This window comes from Arvicola amphibius, chromosome 2 (genome assembly GCF_903992535.2).
Source record: "Arvicola amphibius chromosome 2, mArvAmp1.2, whole genome shotgun sequence".
Lineage (NCBI taxonomy): Eukaryota > Metazoa > Chordata > Mammalia > Rodentia > Cricetidae > Arvicola > Arvicola amphibius.
The window spans coordinates 69,437,638-69,447,824 of NC_052048.2; the positions used below are offsets into that span (position 1 = coordinate 69,437,638).

General features: G+C 35.8%; 1 pseudogene; it reads right to left on the minus strand.

The window, feature by feature from the left end:
* Window positions 1-253: 253 nt before the first annotated feature.
* Window positions 254-6,374, minus strand: LOC119807184 (annotated as a pseudogene).
* Window positions 6,375-10,187: the final 3,813 nt, after the last annotated feature.

The window sequence follows — 10,187 nt, forward strand, 5'->3', positions numbered from 1 at the left end:
TAAATACTCACCAGATATTTCAATGTTATCCCTTTATTCATATCTTTACTAGCATTTATTTTTATATTTTTCTTCATGATTTCCACTCTGACTAAGGTAAGGTTTAATATCAATGCAGTTTTCATTTCTGAGAAGGCTAGTGTGGTAGAAATTTTTATCATGCTTATTGGTTATTTGTACTTCATGTAGGAATTGTCTAATGATTTTATTAGCACTTTTTTTTGCCAGTCTTGCACTTTTTATTGCCTTTCCATTAGGCCTTGACAACATACTTGCATAGCAGGTACAGCCTCTCCTTCTGCTGCTGCTTCTTTGTCTTCAGCTTCTCCTTGTGCTTGGTGAGCCACCACAACATGGCTCTTGTTTTCTTGGATCACTGGTCTAGAGGCTTGTATTTCTTGCCCTTGTAGAATTTCCTGAGGTTTTCCTTTTGAGTCTGGTTAATGATGGTGAGGAAACGGGTGATGGATTTGCAGACAACTCATATCTTGGAGAGCTTGGAAGCAGTGCTGCCTGTCACCTAGGTGACGCTTAAACTGGGATACCGCTCCACCTTATCTTCCAGTTGTTTTAGCAGCTCCTTCTTCTTGATGCACAGGTCCCTTAATCTTGGCCATGGCTGCTTTGCTCACTGCTGAGTCTGTCTGGTCCAAGAGAAAACTATTAACACATTTCTTAACTGAAGAAGTAGTATATTTGTGTGTGTGTGTGCTGTGTGTGTGTGTGTGTGTGTCTGTGTCTGGTCTGTGTTTGTGTTTGATTTTAGATTTTTAGAAAAACTCCTTGTATGTCCTAGATATTACTTTCTTTGGTAGGAATATAAATAATGAAAGTCTTCTATTATTAGTTTTTTCCCATTCTAGCAAGTGGAGTGTATTCTTTGTGGTTGTGCTAGCTTTTCAATGTCAAGAATACTTATTTGTTAATTATTGGACAGCTTTTCTGAGCAACTGGATACCTATTTAGAAATTTCTTGCCTGCTTATGTGATATTAATTGTTTTCTGTACATGATTTTTCTTTCTTTTAAAGATTTCAGGTCTTACCTTAAGGTTTTTGTTCAATATGAAAACTTATTTTCATACATTATGGGAAGTAGAGATCCAATTTTTTCATCTACATGTGAATATTCAGTTTACAATACCTTTGTTTGATGGGGCTTTCATTTTTCCATATATATTTGAACTTTTATCAAGATTCAGGTGACTGTTGATACACGAGTTTGTTTCTTAGTGTCATATTGTGCCCCTAAATCAAGTTGTCTCTTTATCAGTATTATGATTTTCTTTTAATATGGTTTTTTATTGGAAATTAAAATCAACAATATTGATAAATTTGGATGATCATTAAAAAATACCTCATAAATATGTTATACCAATTTAAAATATTTGGAGTAAATGTATGAATCTATAGACTCAAGTGTCTTATTCAAGTGACCCAACAAAATCATGATGACATTATACACCCTAGATCTATAAAAGGCAAAAGAATAGAAAAAGTCATAAAAAGTTCTCATGTAAAAAATGTCCAGGAACAGATGGAATTCAATCATACTTGTAAAGAAAAATTAGCAGGCATTGTTTTTGAAACTATTCCATAAATAGAAATGGAAGTAACATGACTAAACACTTCTACAAATCTATTGTTTCCCTTATTCCCAAAGCCAGATGAACACAGATATTATCCATGCACACACACACACCACAGAGAGAGAGAAAGGTAGTAGAGATGTAGAGAGAGAGAGCGAGGAGTGCAGAGAGCTGAGAGAGGCGGAGAGAGAGAGAGAAAGAGAGAATGGAATATCGTAGGTTAATATAACTGGCAAATATATGTAAATAACAATACTTAAACACAATTTAAATAAATATATGCAAGGTGCTGGTAGGGTGGGGTGAGCCAGGCCTGCTTTTCATCCCACCTGCGATCCCACATGGCTAGCTTTACACCCGAATAACAACACACAAATTGTATTCTTTTAAATACGCCTGGCCCATTAGTTCCAGTCTCTTATTGTCTAATTCTCCACATCTGATTAACCCATTTCTAATTAATCTGTGTAAGCCACAATGTAGTGAGTGTCTTACCAGCGAAAGATTCAACATGTCTGACCTGGCCCTGCCATGACTCCATCGTGTCTGTCTCAGGTCAGAGAATCATGGCAACTGCCCAGGGAGGAGAGGTATGACAGTCCCTCTCTAATTCCAAGCCTGTTGTTTAAGAGAAAAAACCCAGAGTTTTCTGGAGTTTCTGTCTCATGTCAAGAGCCATGATATGGGACAGAAAGAAATATGAGTTTAGAAAACATCTTTGCTTTTCTTCATATCTATCATGCCTTTCATTGAATATATGGTATGTCTATATATGTCTAGATGATTAATGTTTAAGTTTTTCACAATGAACAATGAGTTTTTCCTGCAATGACATTTGAAGTTTCCAGGAAGAAGATAGGGCCCCATAACAACAACTCCACCTGGTTGATATGATGTCATGATACTGATAGCGCTACTACAAGACCCGTTTTGGGGTACCAATTGCACAAGATGGTTCCAACTTGGTTAGCTGATTGGTGCCACATCTTGTACAACATTCTGGCCAGACCCCACACAAAATACTCAGAGACTATTTGTAATTTTAAAAGACATTGATACTTGAAATGTAACCAATCATTTTACTTTCACCAGGATCCCCAGAAAGAACATCACCCCCATGACAGCTGGAAGTAATTCTAGAGGATGACGTCCCCTCCTCCCAGTAAAGTTTGCCCTTGGGTTTAGGGACATCATTTAAGGGTTGATTATAATTAGTTATACTTTGAGGGTGGGCGGTTGGGGAGAAATTTTATAAACTCAGGGATTTTTTTTTTTTTTTTTTTTGGTTTTCGAGACAGGGTTTCCCTGTAGTTTCTAGAGCCTGTCCTGGAATTAGCTCTTTAGACCAGGGCTGGCCTCGATCAGGGATCTTTTTGAAAACAAAGAGGGATAATTGGATGATTGGGATAATAGATTTGTAATTGTGAGTTACTGTTTTTAGACAAATAATTTGGTATCGATTGTTGTGTATTGATACAGTTAAATTATATTGACTATTGTATGAAAGTATGTTTCTACCTCTGTTTAAAACATTTTTTATGTATTGATATATATTGTATTGATATATATACATATAGATATATAGTATATATTTACCATATTGCAGTGTACATTTCTACCTCTGATTAAGATACTTATATATTGTTTATGTATTGATATATATTTACCATATTGCATTGTATATTTGCACATTGTTTATATTTGAAGGTCATATTGTCCTCATTTATTGCACAGTTGTTTATTGTCTTAGTCTTTAAGTTAGATAGGTATTGAGAATTATATAGATCAATAATCATCTATGTTTGCCATTTATAATTAGACTAATCAGGTTTGTTAGATACATAGAAATTATACTCAGTATAGATAGATAATCTTCAACCTCTTCAAAGAGCTGTAGAAAAATTGGCCTTTAATTTAACTCAGAGTCCAGTTCGTGGTAGTGAGACACAATTGCTCCTGGCAACACCGATCTATTCCCTAAAGAATGTCGAGTACCAAATACACTCCACGTGGAGCCTTTCTTCTTGGCAGAACTGGCCTTTGGGCAAAGAAATGCCCATACCTCAACCACTGACAGAGATACAGAATATCTATAAATGGATAAAACAGGACTGTCATATCCTGCCAAGACAGGGGTAAGATAGTTTTGAAAAGTTTCTTGCATTTAAAAATGGTATGTCAGTTATGTTAGGCCTTAGCCAAAGTTGGTTGCTTCAATGTGGCAAACATGACCTTGGGTGATTGCCCAGGTAGCTAGTTGTCTCTATGATTTGTTGCATGTTTGAAGTTGTTTAATTGCACTTCCTAATTACTCAGGTAACATTATATCCCTTCTCAGATCTTTGATGGGGTTGAAGACTTATATAAATGTAATTACTTTCCTCTCATGATTTGGTCAAGTTATTTATTATACCAGACTTAAGCTTGTTGAAATAGGATATCGCTACTTATTGTATATAATTTCATAGTAGGTTAAGAACTCTCTTACTTAAATAAAAGGGGGAGGTGTTGTGGGAGCTCCTTCTGCTCCTTCAGCAATAGCCGCTGAGAATCCAGCCCATTGGGGCATGGTCCTCTCTCTTTAAAAATGCAGCCACTTCCCTCCACTGTGCTCTGGCTTCTGGCTCTGCTTCCAGCGACTAGGCTCCCTTCCTGATTGCGCAGAGGGCTGTTGGCTGCGATGGTTATCTGTAAGTTTTTCCCTTTTAAATACATAACCATTCTATTAATCATAATTCCAAACTGGTGTGGGATTGTTTGTGGCCTTTCACCTTCAGCAAGAGAATATTTGTTGCAGATATTTGATCATATTGTGAATCCATAAGGTTGCATTATTTACTGGAAAGACCTGTTTCTAGTTGTCACCTAGCTCAAGTCCTAGTGCATGTCTTTAATCCAAGTTTTTGCTTCAATATTTTAAACAGAAATAAATAAGACAATGAAATAAAAGAGATTCTATGAAAGGAAAAAGTCTTCGTCTTCTTCCTTTGGTAAAGGTATCTTTGGGTTAAGGTAGTATGTTTTAATATTTTTTATCTTCTAATGGTTTTCTGAAAATCCAGTTCTTCAAGGCTACCTCCAGAGTTCTAGGAAGAGTTCCACAGAGAATCAAAACTGACCTTAAAAAGTTTTCTCTCTGAGGGAATACAGAATAAATTTACACATGTGCTGCTCAATTAATGTTCTTTATTCTTCTACTTTTCTGTCCTCTAATTTTCTTCAAAGTTCTAATTCTTTCTAGTTCTCCTTTGTTTCAATTCCTTTTTCCAATTTTTTCTTGCTTCTCTGTTCACCTAGCTTAAATACATTTTTACAGGAGCTGTAAGACAAAAAGAAAATGTTTTAAGAGTTACATTTTATTTGGTCATAGCAGATTGCTTGGGTAAATAAGGAGCCAAGCCAATTACCATGCAAAGTAAGGTTTCAAAGTTCCAGGTATAAGACTGTGACCACAGGCTGGGAGCATAGTGCCCAGGTGAGACAAGCTACAGAGAGAACTACAGTCAGTCTTATCAGTGAGACATAGAAAGTAATAGTTGGCCTGATTTTTTTAAAGTTTCACTGTGTTAATAACCTTGGCTAGATATCTGTGACTCTGATATTGTACATATCTGTAAAAACTTTAACTTATGATATATTTATAGGAATCTTCCATCTAGTGTGACCTTGCTTTGAGGTTAAATTGAACAAACTGTGTGTAGTTTAGGTAAAAGGAACAAAACAGTCTTTTAAGTATCTTACAGTCCCTGTGAGACAATAAATCTAGCTATGAAGTATATCCTACTATATTTTCTTTATATTAAAATTATACAGATTAATGAGAAGTCATCTTTCTGACTTTCCATGGATATATGTGCCCATAATATTGAGATGCAATTATGAGAATACACACACACACACACACACACACACACACACACACACACACACACATATACACATCACAGGAGATTATATACTAAAATGCAAGTATGTGGAAGACATCATAGCTGTTTTTGCATATGTGAAATTACAATGAGAAGCAATAATTTCCAGAGTCGGTGATAGTTCCTGCCTGGACAGGATTCTCCTACATTAGAGAATTATTCCTTTGGTGGGTTAATATCTGAACACTAATTATCACCTGCTATATAATTTTACAACCTTCAACAAAATTCTGGATCAAATTGTGCAAATCTGTCACTTTGACAAAGACATATGACAATTTGATGGACATTATGGTATGTCTGTATATCAATTTATGGAGTTTCTGTGATGTGGGAGTCCCCTTTGTGTGCTTTGATTACCATTAATAAATAAGAATATACTTTGTAACCTCTAGCAAGGCTGAACTTAGCTAGACAGGAAATCTAGGCTGAATGCTGGGAGAAAGAAGGGCAGAGTCAGAGAGGAAACCGTGGAGCTGCTAGAGACAGATGTTCTGAAATTTTGCTGGTAAGCCACTGCCACATGGTGATACACAGATTAATGAAAATGGGTGTTAAATTAATATGTAAGCATAGCCAGTAAGAAGCTAGAGCCTAATAGGCCAAGCAGTGATTTATTTAGTATGGTTTCTGTGTGATTATTCAGGTCAAAGCTAGCTGGGCAGCTGAAAAGAACAAGCAGCCTCCTCCTACAAATTGAAGTGCCAACATGGTGGAATAAAATCCACATAAAACCTGATAAAGCTTGAAAAGGAATTCTAGACACACAAAAAATATGGAGTTTAACACAGTTTCTTGCTGTTTGCGGGTGGCATACCGCAGCAACCTTAAGAGAAGTTTTTCTGATTCAGACGTGACCATTTTGAAATACCGTCTTTCTGGGCCTTGCTGCCAGAATGACCTCTGGCTCTTTAGGGAAGATGGAGCATTTGGATAGGGTTTATGGATCAGCTTGCTTAATGGTGACATGGACTGGCTGTGTGCCTGAGAATGGGGCTGTGTGCATGGCTCTCAGAGCTGCTAGGGGCTCCACCATGCTGGACTGGGCAGGCAAAGAGTCAGTATCATATATATCATAGTAATGGCACAGCTTAAGCTTTACGAAGGGCTTAGCATTTTAAAAAGTGCTCCTGTGAAGTAAAGTATTACAGATATGCAATAAAGACAAATCCAGTTGAGTTATAGTATTGGATAAATGTACACATGCTTAGAAGAGAGACGAAATGAATATAGAGTCATACATAAAGTTAATCATTTAAAAAAGGGTGAAGTCTTTTAAAAAGACAGAATACAAGTAGTCATAGATTGAAAGGATTAAAGAAAATAAGCCATGTAAAAATAGAAAATTCACAGAGTCTGAATTATGTATATTATTGTGTTGTCTTTGATTTTATTTTTTTTTACTGTGAATGAACTATTTATAGAGAGATATTTCATTGTATTGGCTGCTAAGCTAAACCAACATGTATATTATAAATGTAGCATGACTTCCAAATTTGGGTCCCAAGGATATGTTGTTTTGGAAAAGAGGTTATTCTCTTGTTTCCACAGACGTTAAGAAACTGTGAATTGCTTACAGACTTGTGTGGTTGGATGGAACAAGACACCTAAAGGTCACCATGAACACTCCTGAAAACTACTTCGCCCAAGTGCTGACTGAAATAACCTAGCAACAAGGATATACCATGAGAGACCTAATTAACAGCACCTCCATGCAGCAGGGAGAGCAGTATGGAGAGAAAACTACCACCCATATTCCCAAATATTGTCTTATAATTGGTTTTTTTTACATTTAAAGGGAAGATATTATATAGAGATGAATAATCTGCATTGGTATGGATCTGATTTATAGAATGCAAATTTAAGGTAAGTCTTGTTATATGCATATTTTCTGAGCTTGATTAAGGTATCGTGTTTGTGTAGCTCATTTAAAATGTAATGTATATTAAAAATATAGGTTAATAGATAATCATCTAAATAGTCAAGCTTGTGTCTTGTTAGTTAGATTTTCTAGATGTTCTATAGTATTATTCAAATCTTTAAAAGACCTTCAGAATATGCCATTTAAATGTTTTAAGAATTTATAGACTTTTCGTGACAGTGAGACACATCTTCCCCCTGGCAACACTAAGTTACTTCAAGAGGATGGATGAGCCCTGAAGAGGGCTCCTTATGGAGTCTGTTAGCCATTTGGGCAAGAAACTACTCTTGCCTGGACTTATTGATAAACTGGGCATGCAGGACCTGCAGAGAAATAACTGCTAAACTTGCCTAAAGGTGAGATGTTCCTTCGGGGTTCCTGCTACATGAAGGAATCTACCAGATGTCCTGCAGGGCCACAAAAGAAAGTGACTAAAAACTGCCAATATAAGTGGAACTGTCTTTGAAATTTCCTGATTCATGGAAAAAGTCTGCTGGATACTATGGGACAGTAGCCTGAAGACAGAAGCCCCAATGGTATAGAAAAAATCTTTGGTTGATTGTCTAAGCAGCGAGATATCTCTGGTCCAATTCTAGAGTTTTGGAAGTTGCTTACAATGTACTTCCTGTTTACTTAGGTAATATTGTATTCTTCTGGAGTCCTTGATGGTGTTGAATAATCTATAGTTATAGTTTTCCTTAGTTATGATAAAAGATAAAGTCAATATAAATATTGTGACTGTAATTTTTGCTTGATAACTGTTTTGTTATGTGTAATTTCACTATGTTAAAGTTCAAAACTTTGTTTTTATTTAAACAGAAAGTGGGAGGTAATGTGGAAGTCCCCTCTGTGTGCTGTGATTAATATTAATAATAAAGAAACTGCTTTGCAACCTATAGCAAGGCAGAAAGTAGGTAGGGAGGAAAAGCTAGGCTGAATTCTGGGAGAAATAAGGGCAGATCAGAGAGAAGTCATGGAGCTGCCGGAGACAGCTGTTCCTGAAGTTTTGCCGGTACCCACTGCCACATGATGATAAACAGATTAATGGAGATGGGTTTTAAATTATATGTAAGGATTAGCCAATAAGAGGCTAGAGCTAACGGGCCATTATTTAATTAATATGGTTTCTGGTGATTATTTTGGGTCTCTAAGCTAGCTGGAGTGTTGGGAAGAACAATTGTCCTCCTCCTACAGTTCTCCCTTTATCTCACCAACTGATCTGTAAATGTGTGATATCTGCTTGATCTCGAGATAGACCCTATGATCACAAGTTGTTTTCACAATTATTATGCAATATTTTAATTATGTATTATATTACACTTTGTTTTTTATTACATACTATATTTAGGACTCTAAAGTTATTGCTTTATTATTTGCCTCTCATATAATAGAGGCACAGTTAAAAATTCTTAGGTAATCTTATATCAATAAATTTTATGTTTTTGTTTTTACTTTTATCTTATCTTTTAATATTTTCCTTTGAAACTATTTGCATCTTCTAGGATATGTGAATTTACACATTTAATCTATTCAATTTTCATATAGTCTGATTATAGTTAAATTCAGACTGATAATGAATGTTCTTTTATTGGAGTAAATTGTTTCATCAAACACTTATTTATACTCTTATTGGTATTAGGTACTTAGGCTGATTACGTTGCTAAATTGGTAAATTCTAACTCTTGACTGCATTGGGAATAAATTCCTTAAAGGGGAAAATAACTATTTTTATACATTTTCTTTACATAAATCATCATGTGTTTATTTGTTTATCCAAGAATGCCATTTAAAAAATTATGATGACCTTTATAATTCTAGTTACCAATAGTTGGTCACCTGTTCATTCAATATTTTAGATCAAGCAATTTTCCTTAAAATCTCAAATCAATTATGGCTTCAAATTGATTCTTTGTGTAAAAAAATGTGGCTTCCTTATAACTCAAGCTTTGTAAAATCCCCATGTATTATGTACCAAAAACACCCATGGCTATTCACTATTTCTTCACAACACAGCCTAAGCAAGTGCAAGGAGTGTATGTGATTCAAATTTATCACAGACAAAGACACTAATGTTGATGAAGGCTTTATTTTTAACAATGGCTATGCCAGAGTAATCTTGACAGTGCTAGACTCCCTTCTTGGTCAGGTACCCAGCTAATGTGGGAAGTCCTTCTGTATATGTGTTGCTTTTACTAGTTAATGAATAAAGAAACTGTATTGGGCTTATACCAGGAACAGGAAACAGAACTAGGCAGGGAAAAACTAAACTGAAATACTAGGAGAAAAGAAGGCAGAATCAGGGAGATGTCAGGTAACACTGGACAGAGACAGATGCTAGAGATGGAACATTACCCAGGAACCACAGACATGTGGCAATACACAGATTAATGGGGATGGGCAAGTGTAGGATATAAGAGCAAGCTAGAATTGCTGCTTAAGAGCGTTTTGGCAAACAGTATTGCAAATAATATAGACTCTTGAGTGATTGTTTCAGTTCTGGACATCAGGGAACATACAAACAGCCTCCTACAACACCCAGCCATAGCAACAACAGTGAACACAGGATGACAACACAAGTGGAGGACACAATTTATTTTCATAGTTCAGGGGCTATAAAATTGGGGAGGTAGATAAAATAATCCAGTCTGTTGTAATTCAACAGAGAAGCGTATCTAATTTGTGGTGGATAGATGGTCTTGTTTGATTTTCTAATCATAGTAATGAAGTTCTGGACATCTGTTGTTCAGATGACT